General features: G+C 40.9%; 1 protein-coding gene across 3 annotated transcripts in view; it reads left to right on the top strand.

Annotated features, from left to right (window-relative positions):
- Positions 1-13,350, top strand: part of Znf274 (zinc finger protein 274) — a 36,931-nt gene that overhangs the window by 10,235 nt on the left and 13,346 nt on the right. The gene's annotated exons all lie outside the window — the stretch shown is intronic.

The raw sequence follows: 13,350 nt of genomic DNA, 5'->3' as shown, positions 1-13,350 counted from the left end.
GCCATCTACCTGTCCAGCCGTAAAGCTGAGCCTTTATTTATTTATTATTATTATTTTTTTTTTTTTTGCCTTTAGCCCAGGCTGACCTAGAAGTCACTATGTAGCCTTAGGGTGGCCTCAAACTCACAGCAATTCTCTACCTATACCTCCCAAGTGCTAGGATTAAGGGCATGAGCCACCACACCCAGCTAAAGCTGAACCTTTTTGTCAGCTTAACCTGCATGCCTCCCTCCAGCTTTTCATCATATTAGACTGACAGCATGTAATAATTAGGAAAGCACTGCAGAAAAGAGACTGTTCAATAAGCCATGATCATAGAATACTTGACATTTTCAATTTAGAAATTAAGAAGGATCCAGATGTGGTGGGTTGTGCCTTTAATCCCAGCACTCTACAGACTAAAATAGGGAAGATCACCTTGAATTTGAGGCCAACCTGGGCTACAAGGTGAATTTCAGGTGAGTTTGAGCTAGAACAAAACCCTGTCTCAAAAAAAAATTGAACAGGGATCACCCTATAAGTATGTTATTGACAACTCTCAAAATAAACACTAAGTATGCATTTATAAACGTATTTATGTAATTTATATGAAAAGTACTTCCTTTTTTTAGTTTGGTTAAGGAATGGAAGCCAATACTTGTAGATTATATTCTTTGTGTAGCCTAAAACGATTCCCATATAGGCTATAGAGTGAACATAGTAGAGAATGAAGGACAATAATGGAGTACAATGTTTTTAAATATATTTATTTGTTTGACAGAGAAAGAAGGATAGAGAGCGAATGGGCGCACCTGGGCCTCCAGCCATTGCAAACAAACTCCAGACACGTGCGCCCCCTTGTGCATCTGGCTAACGAGGGTCCTGGTGAATCGAACCTGGGTCCTTTGGCTTTGTGGGCAAATGCCTTAACCACTAAGCCATCACTCCAGCCCCAATTGTTTTATATAAAACATAATTCATCAAAGAACAGAGTGGAATAATGTTTAGTGTGAGAAAGCCCAATTTCAGTTCATCTTGGAGATTACTAACTAAGAGAAGGCTCACACAAGTATTCATCTGTAAAGATCTCGATGAAGGAAATCTTTCATGAGATTTTCAGTATCTGAGGATCTGAAGGACAGAAATCTCAGGATTTCTGAAACTTAGCAGGAAAGACTAAGTAACTTGATTGTGGGTGAATTAACACTGCTCAAAAAAAAAATAAAAACTCAAGTCAGACCTGGTGGCACATGTCTTTAATCCCAGTACCTGGGTGGCAGAGGTAGGAGGATCACTGTGAGTTCAAGGCCACCCTGTGACTACACAGTGAATTCCAGTTCAACCTGGGCTAAAACAAATAAGTAAGCCCTCCAATTTTGAGTGGAAAATTCTTACACAAAATATATCTGAGAACTGAAATTAAGAATATAATTGCTACAGAAGGAGTTTCACAAGTAGTTCTTGATCCTCAACACTGAATTTATGCTAAAAGTAGCACACAAATATAATAATTAGAAAGTCATCAAGTGGGGCTGGAGCGATGACTTAAAGGTTAAGGCACTTGCCTTTGAAGCCTATGACCTAGATTTGATTACCCAGTATCCATGTAAGCCAGATACACAAGGTGACACACACATCCAGAGTTTGTTTGTAGTAGCTGGAGGCCCTGGTGTGCCCATTCTCTTCCCCCCACCATTACTCTCTTCTCTCAAATAAAAAATTAAAATATTCTTTTTAAAAAAGGAAGTAACCAAGTGTCACAAAATTCCCCTACAAGTAGCCCAGTGAACATAACAATATGAGAACTTCTTCAGTAGGAGTCCTCATTATGCTCCATATCAGAGGACTCATATGGGCAAAGATACTTAGAATGTATTCTATAGGGAAAATATAAGCCTTATTTGACAGTGAACAATAGAAATTTAATAGAAAGGATCTCACTGAATAATAAAAATAAATTGTCTTGGTTTTAGAAGCCATACTTCTAACCTAGAAGCCATTCAAAAGGAAAACTTAGTAAAAGTTGAACGTAATTGAATAAATTTATTAAACTAATACTGTATTTTCTAATTTGTCCTGAGCATCTAGAACAAATTTAAAATGGTATGGCTTAGAGTAGGCATCCTTATTTTGATTCTGAATTTCCCCATTTGTTAGTATGATGGCTGAATTACTTGGTGCTCATTATTTGATAGTGGATTTAAGACAGTAGAAAAGCCATGAGGTGGAGGTGGACATTGCTACATCAAATTCTGAGGGGATTTGGCTGAAAGTCCAGAATGTTGAGGGCCTATCAAACTTTTTAACTTTTTTTTTATTTATTAGCAAGCAGAAAGAGATAGAAGAGAGGCTGACAGAAAGAATGGGTATGTCAAGTCCTTCAGCTGCCACACATATTCCAGATGCATGTACCACTTTGTGCATCTGGCTTTACATGGGTACTGGGGAATCAAACTTGGGTCATTGTACACTATAGGAAAGCACCCTAACCACTGAGCCACCTCTCCAGCCCCCCTGCGAAACATTTTGCTGGAACCCAAGTCTATTCATGTGTTTGCATAAATTGTTGATCTTCAAGGATATTTTGATCCTGTTACTACTCTCTGGCATCCAGATCTAGTACCCAGGAGAATTCCATTGTCTGGAATGCCTTAACTATTAGGTACAAAGGAAAACCAGTGAGCTAAGTTATTGAAACAAACATTTGTAGGGTGAGAGTGGAGAAAAACCTTCAAAAAGTCTGATTAAAAAGGAGGAAAATGATTTGTTTTTAGTAGCTGGGCCTGGTAGTTCCTACAGGCCTGTTATCTCAACAGCCTGCCATAGTGAGGCAGAAGAACTGCAAGTTCAAGGCCACCCTGCACTACTTAGTTAAAAAAATGTGCTGGTGGCTGAGGAAATTGCTCAGCACTTAAGAGTACTTGCTGCTTAAACCTGAGGGCCTGGGAAGACCTGAGACTATTTAAGTTCTGTTGCTGCAGAAGCAACATAAACTGAGCATGATCATGCAAGTCTTACCATAATTTTCAGGGACGACCATGTTTTATGGTTGAGCAATAGAGGAAATCACCCAAAGTTCTCTTCTGACTGCAGTGTGTACATCTACACACATACACACTCTACACACAAATGCCTACATGCTTTTTAAAAATAAGAAGTGTTATGGGGATATCAGTCAGTGGTAGAGTGCCTGTTTGAGGCCCTAGCTTTAATCTCATCTCTAATACTGCAAATATGAGAAGGGGTTGAAGAAATGAAATCAGAAAGAAAATGGGAAGAAAACATTGTAAAAGTTCAACTTCTTTGTAGACAAAATGGGAGAAAATAAAAGCTCATTAAGTACAGAATAAAAGGCAAGCTAAAAAATAATAAAGAATGGGCCAGGCATGGTGGCATGGCTCACACCTTGAATCCCAGCACTTGGGAGGAGGAGGTAGCAGAATCACTCACTGTGAGTTCAAAGCTAACCTGGGACTACAGAGTGTGTTCAAAGTCAGCCTAGGCTACAGTGATACACTACCCCCAAAAATAAAACATAATAATAATGCTGTACAGATTCTGTGTCTTGTCCATCTGTCTTCTCAAGTCTGTGATAAATTGAGTACCTTTCTGATCTTCTGAGATAACAAGTCCAATCCAGGTCCACGTGAAATGAACCATGGGCTAGAATGAGACCCTTTCTTGACCAAATAATAATGGTAATACAGGATGGGGGAAAAAGTACAGATATTCACCAATTCTTGTAACCTACTGATAAAGCTTTGCATATGAGACTCTGTCAGATCCTTATTTGATGATACAAAACAATGTTTACCCCATGTTTCCCAAAATAACTATATGGAGATATATATTTTTAAACATGTAAGATGCGTATGTTTTTTTTAAATATATCCAAAGTAAACACTAATATTGCTGTGTCAGTTCTTCACTGGAAACATGGAAATTAAGACACTGATTGGTAGGTGGGTGATTTTTTTTTTTTTAACTGTGTTCCTTCTCTTAAGTCATCAAAATTGGTCCTATACAAAATGATAAAATGTATAATTTTTATAACTTTGTTTGAGTCGGGGGGATGGTGAGGAAGGGATGAAGGGAAGGAGAGCGGTGTATTTGGCAAACATGTGAAGATCAGAGACTAATGACTTCTACCTTGTTTGAGGCCATCTCTCATTGTTCCCTGCCTCCAAGAATTCAGGTGTCTGTCCTGACCTTTCACCTTGTTTGAGGCCGGCTCTCATTATTCCCTACCTCCAGGAATTGTTTCTGTCTTGCCATAGGCAGGCTAGGACTACAGGCCCTCTTGGGGTTTTAAAGGTAGGGTCTTGCTTTATCCCAGGCTGACCTGGAATTCATTATGTAATCTCGGGGTGGCCTCAAACTCATCGCGATCCACCTACCACTGCCTCCCAAGTGGTGGGATTAAAGTTGTGTACCAGCATATGTCCAATTTTACATGGGTTCTGAAGATCTTAACTTGGTTTTTCACACTGAGCCATCTTTCTGAACTTTCACCTTTTTTTTGTTTGTTTCCCGATGTGGGGTTTCACTCTTGCTCAGGCTGAGCTGGAATTCACTATGTAGTCTCAGGGTGGCCTCCAACTCACAGCAAACCTATAACTTCTGCCTCCCAAAAGCTGGTATTAAAGGCATGTGCCACCACTCCCAGCCACCTTATTCCCCCCGCCCCTGTGGTTTGGGGATTAAATCCAGGGCCTTGTTCATTCAAAGCAAATGCTGCACCAGTGAGCGACAGCTTCAGCACCACCCACCTTGTTTTTGGAGACAGGGTCTTGCACTGACTCTAGAGGCTAGAACAGCTAGCCAGCAAGTCCTAAGGGATCCTCCTGTAACTGCTTCCCCAGCACTAGATTACAGTTATGTGCCACCACACTCAGCATTTAAGTGAGTGGAATTTCAACTCCAATCCTCATGTTTGCTTGACAAGCTCTTTATCCACTGAGCTATTTCCCCACCCCAAACTCATGTTTTTAACCAATTCCACTTCAGTACTGTTCTGGGCAATGAGTATTTTTGAACTTTCTTTTTAAAGATGTTTATGGTACATGAACTTCTCAGTAATAATACAGGCTATAGTGTTGATGAATTCTTATTTCAGAGTACACCGTGCTTTCAAAATGAGCATCTTTCACTGCTAGGCCATGTCCCAGCTCCCAATACTGTTTAAACCCATCACCATTGAATAAATTATTATGTAGCATTCCTATTTGAAGAAAATTGTAAATTGCTAGAGTGTGGAAGACTTAAAGGTAGAAGTATTTGGGACTGGAGGATAGCTTATTGGTTAGGGAACTTGCCTGCAAACCCTAACAACCCCAGTTTCATTCCCTAGTACCCATGTAAAGGCAGATGCACTGTTACAAGCATCTGGAGTTCATTTTCAGCAGCTGGAGGCCCTGACATGCCCATTCTGTCTCTCTTCTATCTCTATCTGCTTGCAAATAAATAAATTAAAATATTCAAAAAGTAGAAGCATTGGGCTGGAGAGTTTGTTCAGTGGTTAAAGCACTTGCTTGCAAAGCCTGGCAGTCAGAGTTGAATTCTCCAGTACCTACATAAGGCCAGGTGCACTAAGTGGCACATGCATTTGGAGTTCATTGAGACCCTTGCATGCCCACAATCTCTCTCCTTCTCTGCCTCTTCCTCTCTCTCAAATAAATATATAAATAAAATATTTTTTAAGAAAACAACCAGTAGAAGCATTGACTTTTGTGAGACCTTTTAAAGACCATAAGTTCTTAATTCTTTCTTTACTGAAGTCAAGCAGTCATCCAAGCCTTTTGCCTCTGGAAAAATACAGCGGTTGCCATTTTACCAGTGACCAGGAATTCAAGTATCTTGCCTTGGCTGGATTGGAAAGAAGACAGGTTGAGTTATAAATCAAGTATGAAGTATTGATGTGCTGAACAACAAAGGGATGGTTCTTGTTTGAGGCAAGGTGGAGAAGACACCATGTGATTACAGTGCTGCTCAGAATAGTGTTTACTGTGAGACATGAATTATTTCTGGAACTTTTCAGGTGGTATTTTTGGATCCTAGTTGACCTTGGGATAGTGAAATATTTAAAACTAAAAGTTAGGGTAGGAGAAATGGCTTAGCAGTTAAGGCATTTGCCTGTGAAGCCAAAGGACCCAGGTTCGATTCCTCAGGACCCATATAAGTCAGATGCATAAGGGGCACATGCATCTGGAGTTTGTCTGCTGTGGCTGGAGGCCCTGGCATGCCCATTCTCTCTCTGTCTGTCTCACTTCTATCTCTCTCTCTCTGCTTGCAAATAAATTAAATTTTAAAAAAATAAACTAAAACTGAGCTGGGCAAAGTGGTGCACGCCTTTAATCCCAGCACTTGGGAGGCAGAGGTAGGAGGATCACCATGAGTTCAAGGCCACCCTGAGACTACATAGTGAATTCCAGGTCAGCCTGGGCTACAGCAAGACCCTACCTCGAAAAAATTTAAATTAAAAAAAGAAAACTAAAAACTAAATAAGGAAGGACCATACAGGGTTTTTATTATGCAGCTCTCTGACTGTGGCTACGTAGGTCAGTCACATCTGTAGACTTGGTCATAAGAAACTAATTTACCCATTGCAGTGATGAACTAAAGAGCTACTTTTTTTTTTTTTTTTGCTTTTTCGAGGTAGGGTCTCGCTCTAGCCCAGGCTGACCTGGAATTCACTATGGTGCCTCAGGGTGGCCTCGAACTCACGGCGATCCTCCTACCTCTGCCTCCCAAGTGCTGGGATTAAAGGCGTGCACCACCACGCCCGGCATAAAGAGCTACTTATGAAACAGTTTCCTGGGACAGAATTACCTTGATGGCTTGGAGATTGTCCATGCATTGAAGTTTTTAAGCACTGAAGTGCATAAAATGACAGAGACAAGCAATTCTCTCATGGGCTTCTGAGCGTGAGTCTTACTGTGTTGTCCTAGGTTTTCTCGTTTCCAGTTACAGTATCATGATAACTATAGAATATGTGTGAGCCAGGGCGATATCGCTGAGCGGGGTACAGGTCCACTGGGCTCCCAGTATCCTTTATGGTGCAGAGTCCCTGACATACCTAAATTCTAAGGCTCTGAGCTTGAAACAGAAAACAACTTTTTCTTTTGGTTTTTCAAGGTTGGGGTTTTACTCTAGTCCAGGTTAGCCTGGAATTCACTATGTAGTCTCAGGGTGGCCTCAAACTCAGTGATCCTCCTACCTTTGCCTCCTGATTGCTGGAATTAAATAGGCATGCGCCACCATGCCTGGCTTGGAAAATAACTTTTTTTTTTTGCAGGGGGAGGGGTTGAGGTAGGGTCTCATGGTGACCTAGAACTCACAGCAGTCCTCCTACCTCTGCCTCCTGAATGCTAGGATCAAAGGTGTGTACCACCACGCCTGGCTCAGAAAATAACATTTAAAAAAAAAAGATGTATTTATTTAAGAGAGAGAGAGGAAGAGGCAGAGAGAAAGAGAGAATGAATGAGCACTCCAGGGCCTCCAGCCACTGCAAACAAATTCTAGGCATTATGCACCCCCTTGTGCATGTGGTTTATGTGGGTCCTGGGGAATCGAACCTGGGTCCTTAGGTTTAACAGGCAAGCACCTTAACCGCTAAGCCATTTCCCCAGCCCAGAAAACAACGCTTTAAATGAGCATTCACTGAAAGGTTTGGACAAAGTACCGAGTTGTCACGAAGAAAACAGAATATATGCATGAGCAAGGTTATAGGACAAGCCAGATGTGCTGCTGGCCTGTAATCCCAGCATTCCGAAGGATCAGGTGAAGGAAGCAAGGGTTCCAAGCCAGCTTAGATTCCATATTGAGTTCCAGACCATCTGGACTAACATAGAAAGGCTGTGCCTCAAATAAGAAATGAAAAAAAAAAAAAAAATAGGGCTGGAGAGATGGCTCAGAGATTAAGGCACTTGACTATAAAGTCTAATGACATGAATTCAATTTTCTAGTACCCACGTAAATCCAGATGCTCAAAGTGGCACATGCATCTGGAGTTGTTGAAGGTCCTGGTGTGCCTATTCTCTGTGTGACCATGCCCTTAACCACACATTTGGGAGGCTGAGGTAGGAGGATCTCAGTGAGTTTGAGACCAGTGTGAGACTACATAGTGAATTCCCGGTTAGCCTGGGCCAGAGTGAGACCCTACCTCAAAAAAAAGGAAAGAAAATAGTGCTGAGGAGATGTCTCGGCAGTTAAAGGTGCTTGCAAAGCCTGCCAGCCTAGTTTCAGTTCCCCAGTACCCATGTAAAGCAGATGCACAAAAAGGTGCATGCATCTTGAGTTTGTTGGCAGCATTAAGAGGCTGTGCATGTTAATCTTCTCCCTCTCTTTTTGTAAGCAAAATTATTTATTTTAAAAATATATATTTTACTCATTAGTTGAGAGAGAAACAGGCAGAGAGTGAATGGGCCTAGCCACTACAAATGAACTCCAGATATGCATGCCACCTTGTACATTTGGTTTTACAGTGGTACTGGGGAATTGAACCCAGGTCCATAGGCTTTTGTAGGCAAGCACCTTAACCCCCTGAGCCATTTCTCCAGACCCCTCTACTTTTTTTTCTTTTCCTGTTCTTTTTTCAGTATTTTTATTTTTTGCTTTTTGAGGTAGGATCTCACTGTAGCCCAGGCTGACCTAGAATTCACTATGTAGTCTCAGGGTGGCCTCAAAAACACAGCGATCCTCCTCCCTCTGCCTCCCGAGTGCTGGGATTAAAAGCGTGTGGCACTGTGCTCGGCTCTTTTAGGAATTTTTTTTTTTAACAGATTATACTCTTTAAACTTCTTTTAAGACTTTATTTATTTATTTATTTTGTGTTTTGAGATAGCGTGTCACTCTAGCCTAGGCTGCTCTTGAATTCACTATGTAGTCTCAGGCTGGCCTCAAACTCAATAGTAATCTTCCTGCCTCTGCCTCCCAAGTGCTGGGATTAAAGGCGTATGCCACCATACCTGGCCTCTTCTGATTTTGTTCTTAATATATTCATATTTAAGATATGCAACATGCTTTGATATAGTCAGATACTGGCTTTGTCCTGGAAGTTTGATTTGAACCCATGCTACATTGTCCATAACATTCTTAAAAAAATCCTTAAAACCTTTAAAGGAAAAATTAATATAAAATATAGGATTTTGATTACTTTGATGTGAAAGGGAGATATGATGGGAAGAGCATGATACAATCTTCAAAGGTACTAATAAGCTTTTCTTTAACTTGTGCTATTTAGAGAACTGTACTTTTTAAATTATTCTTTTTTTTTTTTTAATTTTTTCTGGTTTTTCGAGGTAGGGTCTCAGTCTAGCTTAGGCTGACCTGGAATTCACTATGTAGTCTCAGGGTGGCCTTGAACTCATGGTGATCCTCCTACTTCTGCCTCCGAGTGCTGGGATTAAAGGCATGTGTCACCATACCTGGCCTAAATCATTCTTTAAACTGGAGGAGCGCATCTTATATAGTATGTTGTATACATTATATGATATTTACAAAAATTAATAGAACTGATGTAATAATAAAAATGATGCCTGGCAAATCTGCTGAAGAATAAATAATGGTGAATATATCTGATGAAAAGTAAATAATGAGTGGGAAAGAACTTGTAAGTTAAGCTGTAGGGCACATGAAGGTGCAAAGAGAGACGGCTGATTTTGAAGATAGGAAATTATAAATGATTTCCTTCAAATGTGCAACCCCTGTTCTTTAAGGAGTGTGATTTTTTCTTCTGATTTCAATATGAAATACTCAGCATGACAAGTATACTTTAACAACCACACTAAAACTTTTCCTTACCTGGGCCTGGTGTCTCACACTCAATCCTAGCACTCAGGAGGCTTAGGTTAGAGGCTGGCTGCAAATTCAAGGGCAGCTTCAGAAAAGCAACTCATTTCATACTGTTCTGTGTTCCTTTTGCATTGGTCACTCAGTTCAGTTCAGTAGCCGTGCTGTTTTTGAGGATTTGTTCAGGATCCAGAATTGAACTGCCCCAGGTTCTTGGCCCCAGTGGAGGTGGGAAGGAGTTCTTCCCCCTCAGTTCTGTAGGAATCTGCATTGTCGGGTCCTTTCTCCATCCTTACTGCTTCTTAGTCTATTTTTTTGTTATCAAATATTTATTTTTATTGACAACTTCCATAATTATAGACAATAAATCATAATTCCCTTCCCCACTTTGCTAGTTAATTTTTTTAAAGGTTTCTCAGCATACCAATTTTTTATGGTTTATTTATTTATTTATTCATTTATTTATTTGTGACAGAGAGAAACAAGAGACAGAGTGAGAATAGGCACACCAGGACCTCCAGCCACTGCAAATGACCTCCAGATAACATGTGCCACCTTGTGCATCTGGCTTATGTGGGACCTGGAGAATCAAACCTAGGTCCTGAGGCTTCATAGGCAAGAGCCTTAACTGCTAAGCCATCTCTCCAGCCCCTTAGTATAATTTTTTATTTAAATAGCTGTTTGGATATAATTTGCATACCATAAAGTTAGTTCCTTTTAAATTTTGTACTTATTTTCAAGCAGAGAAAGAAGACAGACGAGAGAGAGAGAGAGAAGGAGAATGGGCACTCCTGGGCTTCTAGCCACTGCAAATGAACTCCAGGTTCATGCATCACTTTGTATGTGTACTGGGGAATTGAACCTGAGTCATTAGAGTTTGCAGGCAAGTGACTCAACAGCTGATGAGCCATATCCAGCCCAAATTAATCATTTTCAAATGTATAATTAAATGGTTTTTATTATGTTCATAAGGTTATACAACTATCACCAGCATCTAATTCCAGACCATTTTTACCACTCTAAGAAGAAACCCCACCCTGGTGTGATTCCGTCCTACGTGTCTTGTATGAGGAGCTGTAGTTGTCTCCAGCCATCTCCTCACAGCCAAGTGCGTGCCACTCCCCCTGGAAGATCCGACGGACATGGACATGAGCCCACTGAGGCCTCAGAACTACCTTTTTGGTTGTGAACTAAAGCTGACAAAGATTATCACTTTAAGGTGGATAATGATGAAAATGAGCACCCGTTATCATTAAGAATAGTCAGTCAGTTGAGGGGCTGGGGCAAAAGATGAACTACACATCGCTGAGGCAGAGGCAATGAATTGTGTATGAAGGCAATCCAGTTAAGTAACACTGGCAACTTTGAAAATGTCTGCACAAGGTGGTGCATGCATCTGGAGCTCGTTTGCAGTGGCTAGAGGCCCTGACATGGTCATTCTCTCTATATATATCTCTCTTCTATCTCTCTTTCTCTGCTTGCAAATAAGTATTAAAAAAAAAATCGAACAAAATGGAAATGACTCAAAACTTTAAGACACCGAGATCAAAAGGTCAAGAAGCCTTCAGAAAACAGGGAAAAACTCCTAAAACACCAAAAGGACCTAGTTCTATAACCAAAAATGCAAGTAAGTATAGAAAAGGTGGTTCTCTTCCCAAAGTGGAAGCCACGTTCATCAATTGTGTGAAGAATTGCTTCCAGATGACTGACAAAAAGGCTATTCAAGATCTCTAGCAGTGGAGGAAGTCTCTTTAAGAAAGTAGTTGAAGCAGTTCCTTGAAATTTTCCATCTTCATTTCTGTAACCATTGATATCTGGCAGTCTTTTTTATAGTACAAAGTGAGAACTTTCTCTACCATGTTTGATAAATGTTGTCCAAGTTCCATTGCCAAGAATGTGTTGTCTAAAATGCCTCTTTAGTTTTTAAAGCTGGACTCCACCCTTTGCTTGGTTCTAAGTATGTATGGAATGTTATGATAGGCCATAGTAGTAGTGGCCAGACATGGAAATAGTGGAGAATCAAAAACGTCACCTGTGAAATAAGCCCAGTATTTTAATAAAGTAAAAAAAAAGGAAGGAGGAAAGAGAAGAAACCCCGAACCCTACGAGCCATCACGACGCAATGCCTTCAGTGCTTCCACCTCCTGTCAGCCACTAATCTATTTTCTGTTAGTGTGGATTTACCTGTCCTGGATATTTCGTACCACTGTAATTATATAGGATATAGTCTTTTATATTTGGATGCTTTCAATGATTCATTCTTTTTTTTTATTTTTTATTTTTAGGTTTTACAAAGTAGGGTCTCACTTTAGTCCAGGCTCACCTGGAATTCACTATGTAGTCTCGGGGTGACCTCAAACTCACAGTAATCCTACTACTTCTGCCTCCTGTGTACTATGGTTAAAGGTGTGTGCCACCACGCCCGGCCAATGCTTCATTCTCTTATTACCAAATCTTTCAGTCTACAAATGGACACCACTTTCTTTGGACACATGGTCTCTGCTTTGTAACAATTTGATGTGATGTATTTGTTACTGATGATAGTTCTAACTATAGTGGGTTTATCAACTCATAACCAAGTCAGAGCTGAGGATGTAATTCAGTGATATAACACTTGCCTAGCATGTGCAAAGCCCTGGGCTCAATCCCCAGCACAGCAGAGAATTTTTTTTTAAAGATCAGGGTTAGAACGTTGGCCCAGTGAGTGAGCTGTGAAGGCAAGCTTGATCCCCAGCACCTACCTGAAAAGCCAGACATTGCCACACATGCCTGTAATCCCTGAACTGGGGGAGGCAGAGATAGGATCAATGGGACTCACTGGTCAGCCAGTCTAACTGAAAAACAGGAAGCTCCAGATTCAGTGAGAGATGTCTCAGGGAAATAAGGCAGAACAGCAATTGCACAGGATACTCAGTATCCTCCTGGGGCCTCGGCATGCGTGTACATGGGCCGTGCACATTTACATACACAATTACCACTCATACTATACACACCAAAACATAAAAATTTAAAAATAATAAAAACATATACCCAAAGCATAAGCCAAGGACTCCCTGGTTCTGTAAGTTCAGGCCTAAGCCCAGCAAGGGGAAAGGACAGAAAAAACTCCAGTTCCACACTTTCACTCCAAGGCCTGCTTTAAGCAGTCCCTAATACTCCTTGCTTTCCAGGAGTTTGAGCCACTGCTTCAGGGATGTCTGATAACTTCATGTACTTTCTACCCTTTCCTCAAAGACTCACTCATCTTCATATTGTTTGACCATTAAAAATCTTTAAAAGGGGGCTGGAGAGATGGCTTAGTGGTTAAGGCATTTGCCTACAGAGCCAAAGACCTTGGTACAATTCCCCAAGACCCACATAAGCCAGATGCACAAGGGGGTACATGTGTCTGGAGTTCATTTGCAATGGCTGAAGGCCCTGCCATGCCCTTTCTCTCTTTCTCTGCTTCTTTCTCTCCCTCTCTGTCTCTCTCTCTCTCTCAAGTAAATAAAAAATAAAAATCTTAAAAGGGGGGGTTGGAGAGATGGCTTAGCAGTTAAGGTACTTGCCTGTGAAGCCAGAGGATCAAGGTTCAATTCCCCA

The sequence above is a fragment of the Jaculus jaculus genome, chromosome 14, assembly GCF_020740685.1.
Source record: "Jaculus jaculus isolate mJacJac1 chromosome 14, mJacJac1.mat.Y.cur, whole genome shotgun sequence".
NCBI lineage: Eukaryota > Metazoa > Chordata > Mammalia > Rodentia > Dipodidae > Jaculus > Jaculus jaculus.
The sequence above is the reverse complement of the archived record's forward strand: the minus strand, read 5'-3'. Positions and strand labels throughout refer to the sequence as shown.